Here is a 12318-nt window from a genome sequence, read left to right as displayed (position 1 = left end):
CCCAGACATATTTCTGAATGAGGCGAAGTGACGGATGATTTTCGGAATTCCAACTTTTCCCTCTGTGAAGGGTCCAGCCAGATCTTCAGACACCTGCCTCACTTCTCAGGAATTTATCTGCAGACACCACTGGGCTACGTTCATATCCATGTATCACTATCTGTGCTGAAGTTCTAATTTTGTTATGTTTGCACGGACAACTCATTAATAACGAACACCAACATGATGCACAGTTATGGTTGCCTGGAAATTATTAATGCAACCCATGATACTTCAACCATTAGACCACCCTCTCCCATGTTTATTTGACATTTCAACACCTAATTGATTGTAAAAGCTGCTGAAATGTAAACTGCATTTTTGCATGTCGGGCCAGGTTTTCTGTTTACTACTGTAGCCCTCTCTTCATATCTCTGGGTTTGGAAGAGGAGACAGAAAGCTGTGAGCAATGACCACATTGAGGATCTACTGTATACTAATTGATACCATGTGTATAGGGAGGTAACGTGATACTAAGCTTGTGTACAACCCAAACACAGGCCACCTGCTGTGGTTTTGGAGAGAGACGAGTTCATCTCCCACCACAGTGGAGGCCATTCTGATTTGAGCGGTTCACACAAGGACACGCTGGCCAGAGTCCATAAGTCAATCAATCAGCGTGTTGAGTCCAGAGTTGAAAAGCTTTGGCTGGAGTGGCTGCTTTTTGCAGCAGGAGGAGAAAATGTCTACTTCCAAGATGAAACTTTAGAGGAGGGAGAAGACTGTAATTAATCACTGTTTCTAAAATAAAGAGAGTCCAACATGTAAAAGTTTTATCAATGGAAGTTTCTTTACTATCTCACTGTGTGCTCTTTGGCAAGACATAGTTTCACCTTTTTCCAATAATGGTTATCGCATTTTGGAACAAAATGTCCGAGGGTTGTTGTTGCCAAATTGCCTCATATGTCATTCAGAGGATTTCATTAAATGTCTCATATGTCCTATAGTCATTAAATGTCTTCAGCGTGCTCTTTAGCCAAATACAAGCTTATGAGTTCTGTACTTTCCGTTACAGCATTTGTTTTCTCACTCCAGACAGCTCTGTACATATCAACTCATAGTGCTTTGGAACATCCTGGAGAGAATTAGCTGAAAACCCTCTGCACCGTCTCTCAGGCTCATTTTGTTGTACAGAGAAACACGCTGCCAGCTACCACACACACACACACACACACACACACACACACACACACACAACTATGCTAGTCACTCCCAGGACACAGCTCAGTTTGTCGCTTGGACAGTCCACAGATAAGATAATATGCAGCCCAGCCACTTCCCCTTTTCCCACATTTATTAAAACAAGGTCCAGCTCATGCTAACTATACATAAAATACAGTATGCCACATGTAAGAACCACTGAAAAATCAACCCACCCAAATAAACTCTGATTTTCCTCTTAGTCAATGACTTATATAAACAACTTTCTACATTTATTACAGTTTTTCTCAAATGTTAAAACACAAAAGCCAATCCTGTAACCCAAATGACCAGTAGTCTAAACACATTTACTAAATGTAGCCACCATATTCCAGTACCATAAACACATGTCACATGAAGACACAATTCACAAAACACAACCCTCTGTACTCATAAATCTAAACACATTTTTCCTTGCTAAAACACATGTTGCAAAACAACTCTGCTCATATCCTCAAATGAAAGCCCATGTGATGCAAAATGCTTGCCACAGTCACCAATCTTTGAACACAGGGAACACACCTGGCGTCATTCACTACACACAATGACTCAAAATTGAAGACACTTGTTGCTAATGCTGTACCCACATGTAAAAGCAAGTTCAGAGTGCACAGTATGCTGAAGGTTCCAAACAAACACAATGGATGAAGGCAGAGTCAGGGGAAGAGGAATTTGATGCAGAGGAGGGAGAAGAGCTGGCCCTGGAAGAAGAGGAGCAGGCCAATGAGGAAGAGGAGTTCAAATGAGAGGAGGAAGAGGAGCGACCAACGAGGAAGAGGAGAAGGCCAACATGGGAGAGGAGAAGGTCCAGGAGGGAGAGCAAGACAACCTCGCACCATCATTACGGACGAGATGCGAGCAACAGCTCAGCGACATGATGCCGCACAGTGATTGTGGTGTGTGTGTGGTGTGAATAACGTAAATAAAAAAACTTCACACCCTGTTCATGTTTTCAAGATTACTGTTGTGTGCATTAGATTCTGTTTTTGCATTGAGTTGTGTTACAGTAGTGTACGTACATGCAGGATTTTCTATAGATTTATACTACTCATATGAAACTCACAAATCTAAATGCCTAATCCTCTGCAGAGATCTACGACGATCCGTTACTGTATAGTTTCTAAAATATGCATTGGCAGTTATGAAACAAAGAGCCTTCTCACAAATTGAGCATTGTGTTTTCAATTGTTTTGCTGTAGTGTGTAATGCTGTGTATAGTGTTTACAGTTTTGACAGCTTCGAGCTGCTCTCTTGGTGTGGGAGTTTGAGTTTTGCAGTGGGAAGGTGTGGTTGTGTTTATGTAGCTTTAGAGAAGGGTGTTGTGTTTGGACATTGGGGGACCTGGTGGTAACGTTTGTGAAATGTGTTTTAGCATTTGAGAAAAACTGTAATAGGATTATCACTGATTTGAAAACACTGAACAAAACGCTTTCAAGCTGGACTGGAAGGGCAGCATAGTTTGTTTTCACTTGTAAGGGTCTGGCAGCCTATAAGGAGCTGGACTGCACAGAAACATATTTTCCACATGTATCCTTTACATGGGAGATGGATAGTCAACATCTTCAGAGCAAAATATTATGTTCCAAAAGTTTTGCAGAAAGAAATGAAATCATATTAACTGTCCACAGAAGCATATGCCCAGGCTGAGATGAGTTTTGCTCATTTTTTCTTGGAAACACAGTCCAGTAAATCTGACATCCTGTTTAACCTGCCATCCACTGACAAATGGCTACAAATTAGAGGCTGACTGTATATTGACTCTTTGTCAATTTGGACTCAAAACAATTGTCTGCACTATTAAAAAGTCAACGCACCCATCTTGTAATCCTGCTTACAAGAACAGTAGATTCATGCTTTTCCCCAAAACCTGTGCAGCTGTGATGAAGTGTGCCACTGTAGTGTGGCCACTAGTGTGGACTTTAACATTGACTGTTCGTGGTGTAAATTGCATTTTAAAAAATTCCTATCAGCAAGCTTTCTTTATGTATTTTAAAGCTTTCTCTGTATGGTATATTTGATATGTATTACAGTTTTTGCCCGTTGCTTGAACACATTTGGCAAAACGTCGCTCATTGTGCCAAAACTCTAAACACAAGTAAACACGACACAACACTGGGAAATATACCATACACATCTGTGCCAAAATGAAACTCCACTCCCAAAACCTAAACTCTGCTGTCAAAACCTAACATTCCTCTGTCAAAATGTAACTCTGTTGACAAAATGACACATACTTGCATCATATGCAAACACTTACAGATCAGGGGGAACACACTAGTCTTCTTTACATAAAACACTGCAGTCCTTGATTTCCATTGTTTATTCAGAAGGCACATTTACAGGAGACACATTTCCAAACAACCAAAAACGCAAATAGACCTACTCAATAGTGTACATCGCAGTACCATGAATTCAGATGAAGCAAAAAAAAAAAAAAACCACAACACAATAATACTGCAATAGAAAAAACACTATACTGTAAACACAAAAAACCATGACAAGTGTGCATAAGTGGGCTCATGGATCCCGCCGTCTGTTGGGGTCTGGCCACAGGACCTCATCAACATCGCAAGCTATGTCCTCTCCCGCTAGGCACCGGGGAAAATACCCTCTTGCATGCCGAAACCATCCATGGATCGCTGTCACCTCAATGTCGCCGCAGGCCTGTTCCATTGCCTGCAGAAGAGGCATGCGGGCATGTGGTTGGCGGTCATATACACGTCATCTCCAAGCCTAAAAAAATCCTCAATAGGGTTTAAAAATGGTGAGTAAGGGGGCAAGTATAGCACTTCAAATTGATTGTGGTTGGAGAACCAGGCCTGGACCAGAGCAGCCCGATGGAAACTGACATGATCCCATATCACCACAAACCTGGGCTGATCTGCTCTGTTCTGTACAACTATATCATGGAGAGCATCTAGAAATGTGAGTATGTGTTGGCTATTGTATGGACCTAGTATTGCATGATGGTGCAGAAGCCCTCGAAGGCATATGGCGGCACATAATGTGATGTTTCCCCCGCGCTGCCCTGGGACGTGCACAATTGCCCTTTGGCCAATTACATTACGACCCCGTCGTCTTGTTTTGCTCAGGTCGAATCCAGCTTCATCAATGAAAATGTATTCATGAGGCTGTGCAGCTCCATCCATGGCCGAGATTCTCTGAAAAAAAGGGGAACATGTCACTGTACTACAGTGCTACACATACGGCACCCTCACCCCATCACACAGGTACCTGTGTAGCTCTCAGAATAGATCCATGTGGTACTGATATGGTACATATTCAGCTGCTACTGGACTTCACCAATACTCTATTGTAAATGTAAGGGACAGTTACACGTACCCGTACATATTCAGCTCGAAGTCCTTTGACCCTGTCACTGTTCCTCTCGAATGGGACTCTGTAGAGCTGCTTCATGGTGATGCTGAGTTTACCCAAGATGCGTCTGATGGTGGTGATGCTCACATGGTTTATGTTGCTGAACACTCGCCTGTCTGCAAGTATTTTCCGTCGTAGCTGGTGGAGACGGATGGCATTGTCTGCCCTCACTAGGTCCACAACGGCAAGTTCCTGCTGTTGTGTGAACAGGCGTTGCCGTCCTCCCCCAGAAGGTCTTCGGGTCATTCTGGAGGAATACAACCACATATTGTCATCGGTTTGCTTATTTTTCTTACAGTACTTTACTGTATGTACTGTGTCATCCACTGTACAACACTGTACTTCAATATAAGGAATCAGCCACTTTGGCTGCAAAAGGAGCATTAGCACCCCGTACACTTGATATGGTAATGTGATATACTGTAGAACAGTGCTATGGAACCATCTGAGTAGAGCAGAAGGTATGGAGGTGAAGACATACCTGTTTTCTAGTCGGAATGTTCGTATTACAGATGCCACTGTGAAGCGGCTTAGATGTGGGTGGACTCTCTGCCCAGCTTCCCTCATAGTCAGGCCATGGTTGATGACATGGTCCACCAAAGTTGCTCTTATTTCATCAGAAATATGGGTCCGTTCATGGCCTCTTCGGCCTTCTCCTCCTCTTCCTCCTCCTCCTCTACCTCTTCCTCTTCCTCTTGCTCTCCCTCCATCCATGCTTGCAAAGTTCTTGAAATGGCTACGCTGAGGGCTTTTTGTAGTTGGCTAATTGGTGTTCGGTTTTGCAAGTACGTGCCTTCAGGTGTGTATTTGAGTGGTTGCAATTATCCGATGTGTTTTGTATTTTGGATACATGTGTTTTCCGAATGGCACCCTGAGATTTCATTTTGTGAGCGAAGTGTCTTATGTATGAAATAGAGTGTAGCATGCAGGACCATGTGTGTTGCATAAAGGGGTAGGTGTGTTGCATAAAGGAGTAGGAGTGTTGCATAATTGGTACTGGGGTGCAAAGCAGCGCTTTTGTTTAAGGTATGGGTACATGTGTTTGAGGTATGGTAACAAAAGCTTCACGTTGTGTTACTTTAGTCTGAGCATGGGTTTATAGTGTTCAAGCAACGGGCAAAAACTGTAAAAGAAAATACTGACAAAGTTAATGGTCTGCAGTGATATTAATGACAAAACAGCAGGCAGCCAAACATTTAAAACCACCCTATGAATACAGTTTTAGCTAATGCTAGTAAACATGGTGTAGTCTGCGTATCAAGCAACAACCTCCAGGATTCAAGAACAGCTCAGAAGTACCAACATTTGCAGTTCCAGAAGTGGCCACTGGAGGCTTGTTCCAAAAGAGAGTAAATTGGTACTTTCTGCTCGTCCCTTATTTTGCCACAGCAGATGGATCCGCTTCCTGATTCAACCCTGCCATTTATCCAGGCTTTGCATTTTGGATTTTGAGCAAATTCCAATAATCTCCCACTTTAAAATACCCAACGTATGGGCTTCAAAAAGCATATTTACAGTATAATCGAACAACAGGTTTGTACAGTGCTCTTGTTTCCCCTTCATTATGACTGCATGGTTTGCAATTTGTATAGCTTAATTGCAGTGCATCTTGTTTCAGCTCAAAGGTAGGGGTGTGGCTGCTTTTACTGATATACTGTAGGCAGCTGTAATGTTAGGCAACACCAGTTTTAAGGCACCACTGTTTTTTAGAGTCAGACTCTAGTATTTGTTATTCTGTTGCTTAGCACTAATTTGCAGGCATCTGTACTTACTTACTTACTTTATTGCACTATGTGAAAACTGAAAACTTCACCCGCCCACCCAAATATGGTTACTATTGGCTTGAAGATCCAACACGGTAGCAGCCAAAATGCTAGCGCTGAGGCTCATAAACACTAGTTCACAAGCTAATGGGCATCACCATAGGTACATACATCTTTTGTGTACAGTCTATAATTTGGGTACACAACCTTTTTGTTTTGTTGCTTCTTTTTTTTTAACTTCTCTTAGGATTTATCTGTCACAGAATTATAGTTACCAAAGCACAGTACATGTCTCTCTAATGTCTGTTTGACACAAATTATTTTGCACACTACACTTAACGAGAATGCTCCTCCCACTTTTTAAAACTTAACAGGTCTTCTACTGTGTCTACTTCAACTGTGGTTTGCCTCCACCATTGTGTGAATGTGAGAGTGAATGAATAGTGGAATTGTAAAGCGCTTTGAGTGTCTAGAAAAGTGCTATATAAATGCAATCCATTATTATTATTATTCTAAAGTGAATTTCAGTCCTTCATTTTTGCAGTAGTCGATGTTCAGTTTGGGTGATACCCTATCCTATCCTGTTCCCTCCATAAGTGACTCAGTACAATTCACAACCTGCCCCAGTAGGAAAAAGCCCCTTTTCCAGAACTTTCCAGACCAAAGCCAGTTGAAGTCCTACAGGAGAACAAATCACTGTGGGGACTGGCTGAAGTGGAAAATGAAGAGGACCAAAATAAAGCAGAAGCATGTCTTTTTCATAGCAGCATGTTTTCTATTACTGTCATCTTAAGTGGAGACCAGCAGGAGCCAGGGAGTATTACGGTAAAGATACACCATTCGGAGCAAAGGCATATACTGCATTTCATCAGATAGTGCCTTGGCAGGACAAATGACAAACCTGAGGAAAGTTTCAAGGTTGTTTGGACAAAATGTACAGGAGCCCAAAATGCAAGTCAAATATTGTTGAATGTTGGTGTTTGAGTCCAATTAGATCAACGAAGAAAAATAGGTATATAATAATAATAATAATAATAATAATAATAATAATAATAATATAGAGAGTTTTTTTTTTAAAGCTACACCTGAGTGGGGGTGTTGATCATCCTAGATGTACAAAACTGAAAGAAGGAAAAAGCGCTTCTGTGACGGATCTAGTGGAAAATAAACATGACCACCACGAGATAAGCATTTCTAATCCCCGAGAATAAATACACAGGCTGATGAATGTCTGAGTGACAGCTTAAAGACAGAGCTTATTTGTATGGGCGTACTTCCTCATAGCAACATTACTCACAGGCGCATACAGTTGTCAGGCAATTTTCCCTCTCTGCAAATAGCACCACTCTCTCAACGCACTCGGTATGTGCTGCATGCCTGCACAGTAGTCCTGATTTTGAAAACGCCCTCATTTACTGCAGTTTGAAGAAATTATAGTCAACAAAACAAAAGTTACAAAAGGTTCAATCACACTTATTGCAGAAATAAGATCTTAATGCACTATAGTGGCAAGGCAATCCCTAATTTGACACACATAAAACACACACACTAAAATACAGGGCTTGTGCTAATGTGAAAAACATATGTTACTGTATATCTTCCCTATTTACAGCAAGCAGTACTAGTCACTCAAGCTTTTTTATGTTAAGCTGGCCATTGTAAAACTGCAAGTGTGCCTTGACACTGAGTGCCATCGCAGGTATGAAAAGATCACATTTCATCTGGATCACTTTAACAGATGGTAGGCTTTACAGGAAAAGATATTACGATTGTTGTGCACTCTGATTGGCAGTCACGTTGTTCATTTTGGCAAGCTGTCAGGATGCTGAGAAGGAAGGTGAAGAAGGAGAGTGAAGAAAAAGAAACTTGTACAGACAGGCTTTTAAACCTATGTCGTTTTACTTGGGCCATCACCTTGCTCCAGACCAAAATACCGTGATCTCTGTGTTGATCCTTCTTTACTTCTCGATTTGCTCTCTTCTTTTTCCATGTGCTTCCTGCTCAATGCCTCTTTCCATTTACTCCCTGCTTTATTTTGTATGTTACTTCCTCCTGTGTTATTTTCCCTTCTGTTTTCACTTCCTTTTTTACTTTTCCTACAATCGTTATTGTCTTAATTGCGTTCACTTGTGCCATATCAACTCTCTCCATGGTACAGGTATGTAGTCTGTGCATATACACAGGTATTTTGGGGATTTTGTCCACAAGTAAACACCATGTTAGGAAACTGAACAATGAGATTGTTTTTTGTTTGTTTGTTTGTTTGTTTTTAATGCTTAAAATGTGAAGAACAAACAAAGAGAAAACATTTGGTTTCCCTTTGGGTTAAATCACCACTTGTTGACAGCACTTGACATCTTTTTTTTAGTTTTTATGTAGACATCTATTTCAAAAACAAAAGCAGAAAATCACATTTAAAAAAATACCTGTGTACCTGTGAACTCCATCTTTGTAAGCTTTAATATGCATCACATTCTTCAGCAAACCATTTGTACAGATATTTATTAGGTCCAACGGTGAACCCCAATGCTGATCCACTCACCTAGCATCACCAAGGCAACAACCTGTACAACAAAGCCATTGTTTTGGCTATCTCCAAAAGCAACTCAGTCCCTGTAGACTCCCATGTGAAAATGCTCAATTTCACTGACAAAATTAAATGTTTATAGGCTGGTACAAAAAGGTAATTCTCCTTTTTATGACATCAGATTAAAAAATAATAATAAATTGCCAGTTTGGCTTAAAATTAGAGGCACGATTCTGTATCTATTGATGAATATCAGAAATGGTAGCATGCTTGCTACCTCTAAGCGTACGGTTACATTGTAACCTTGGTTCTCTCTGGTTTCACTGACCTGAAAGATGGGCTCATGGCCAAGCTTGAAACCTGGATCCCCCGTAGCCAGTTACCAAGACTACGTTAAGTACCCTAAGAAGGTCTGCTAGATGATGTTAATGCAGCACTACGGACGATACCTACAGCCACCATTACCGAGAGTAACAAGCTGATCTACACCACGGCAGTAGTGATCAGTGAGATGCTTGGCTACAAGTTGAACAGCCAAAAGGAGCAGTACCCTCCATGGATAAGGGGGCTACAGGCTAAGATCAAGGTAGCACATAGGGAGGTTAGCCAACTATCGGAGCTGCAGAAAGGTGTGATGAAGAAGGTGCCTAAGAAGTACAGCAAGGGTCTCAAGTATGAAGAATTGGACAGCACCAGGCCCTGACATGGTTCAGGCCTACTGGCTGAAGAAGCTGACTGCATTCCACGAGCGCCTGGCAGTACAAATAAACCAGCTGCTAGTTGACGAGAGGCAACCAGAATGGCTAATCGAAGGCCGGACAGTCCTGATCCTCAAGGACCCTCAGAAGGGACCGGTCCCCTCCAACTACCGACCAATAACCTGCCTCAGCACCACGTGGAAGCTCCTGTCAGGCATCATAGCGGCTAAGATGAACAGGCACATGGGTCCATACATGAGTGGGGCACAGAAAGGGATGGGCAAGAATACTAGAGGCGCAAAACACCAGCTACTGGTAGACTGAGCAGTCAGCTGAGACTGCAAGACTAGGCTCACCAACCTGTGCACTGCCTGGGTTGATTACAAGAAGTCCTATGACTCAATGCCCCACACCTGGATCCTGGAATGCCTAAAAACTATACAAGATCAACAGGACCCTAAGACCCTTCATCAGGAACTCAATGGGGATGTGACAGACAACACTAGAGGCCAACTTCAAGCCCATAGCACAAGTCACCATAAGTGCGGGATCTACCAAGGAGATGTTCTGTCCCCACTGCTTTTCTGCATAGGCCTGAACCCCCTCAGTGAGATCATTGACAAGATTATCAGCTACAGATACCGACTACAGAATGGAGCAGTTGTCAGCCACCTCCTGTACATGGATGATATCAAGCTGTATGCCAAGAGTGACCGAGACATCGATTCACTGATCCACACCACCAGGATATACAGCAATGATATTGGAATGTCATTCGGACTGGAGAAATGTAGTCGGATGATAACAAAGAGAGGGAAGGTAGTCAGAACTGAGGGGATCAAACTACCAGAAGGCAACATTGCAGACATGGAGGACAGCTACAAGTATCTGGGGATCCCACAGGCAAATGGGAACCATGAAGAGGTCGCTAGAAAAACTGCAACCACCAAATACCTGCAGAGGGTCAGGCAAGTCCTGAGAAGTCAGCTGAACGGTAAGAACAAGATCCGGGCTATCAACACCTGCCCGTGATCAGGTACCCTGCTGGGATAATAAGTTGGCCAAAAGAAGAGATAGAAGCCACTGACATCAAGACAAGGAAGCTCCTGACCATGCATGGAGGGTTTCACCTCAAGTCCAGCACCGTGAGGCTGTATGCTAAGCGGAAGGAAGGGGGCCAGGGACTGGTGAGTGTCAGCACCACGGTCCAGGATGAGACAACGAACATCCATGAATACATCAGGAAGATGGCCCCAACAGATTGCGTGCTCAGTGGAATACCTCAAGTAGCAGAAACCCAAGAATGAGGAGGAAGAGGAGGCACCATCATGGAAGGACAGGCCCCTGCACGGTATGGACAAAATGGTGGTGGCTAACCAACTGGACATAGTGGTGGTAGACAAACAGAAGAAGATGGCCATAGTGATAGATGTAGCGGTTCCCAATGACAGCAACATCAGAAAGAAGGAACACAAGAAGCTTGAGAAATACCAAGGGCTCAGAGAAGCGCTTGAGAAGTTGTTGAGGGTGAAGGTAATGGTGGTCACAAATAATGTGGGCGATCGTGGCTCAAGAGTTAGGAGTTTGCCTTGTAATCGGAAGGTCGCCGGTTCGAGCCCCGGCTTGGACAGTCTCGGTCGTTGTGTCCTTGGGCAAGACACTTCACCCGTTGCCTACTACTGGTGGTGGTCAGAGGGCCCGGTGCCGCCAGTTTCTGGCAGCCTCGCCTCTGTCAGTGCGCCCCAGGATGGCTGGTGTTTTTAAGTGCAAAAGAAACGTCATTACTCTATATTACTAGTGATGCGTAAAAAAAATCCAGTTTTTCCATTTTTTTCGACTTTACTACTGGAATATATTAAACTCTGTGACGTTTCTCCATCATCTGAGTTCAGAGGTAAAAAGAGCGCAACATAAATCCTGTCTTCTAAATATGGCCACTTCTGACTTCAAAAAAACAGCAACAGCCAAGAGGCAACACTTGAGGCTTTAAAACCAATTGGTAATATGACTACAGCAATCTTTTTATTAGTGTTGCTTAATTGTAATTTGTTCCTTTTTGTTTTCAGGTGAGATCTCTCCACTAGATGGATTTCCCTGATACTGGATACAGATACAGATGTACATTTAATTGTTAATTTATTATTAATTCATTTAGTACTATCATTATATAAGATTTCTATTTGATTTTCACTAAACTTATTATAAATATCTGCAAAAATAACTTAAAAATTTCATTCCTTGTGGAAATTTCAAACACAAAATGTTTACACTTAGACTGTGTGAAGATATTTTTTTAAAGGTTTATTATACCACATAGGTGATAAGGGGTGATTTTTCACCTTGTTTCATTTCTTGTCTCTACGCCAGTGAATTTTCTCGAGGAAAACCTAAAAAAATAAACGCTTGAATCCTCGTGCTTATTACGTTTCCACAAGACTTAATATAACCGCTCAGAGTCCTCAGACACGCACAACGTCCACACATTCAAAACCACATTAAGAGAGACATGAGCCGACATACCGACACTTAAACACCAGACCACCCTGTAACTATCCTGACAAACAATCCCCTGCAACTAGTCTATGTGTGCATGAGTGTGTTTGTCCACGTCCACTCTGCAGGCTCCAGACTGACTCCTCTCCGTGTTCGGCGGAGACACAAAGTCAGACAGCGGTGAGATAGGAAACTTTAAAAGAAATTAGGGGTATGACCC

This window comes from Rhamphochromis longiceps, linkage group LG17, assembly GCF_057381845.1.
Source record: "Rhamphochromis longiceps isolate RC_006_pf linkage group LG17, R_longiceps_female_GT1.1, whole genome shotgun sequence".
Lineage (NCBI taxonomy): Eukaryota > Metazoa > Chordata > Actinopteri > Cichliformes > Cichlidae > Rhamphochromis > Rhamphochromis longiceps.
Note: the sequence above shows the minus strand (reverse complement) of the source record.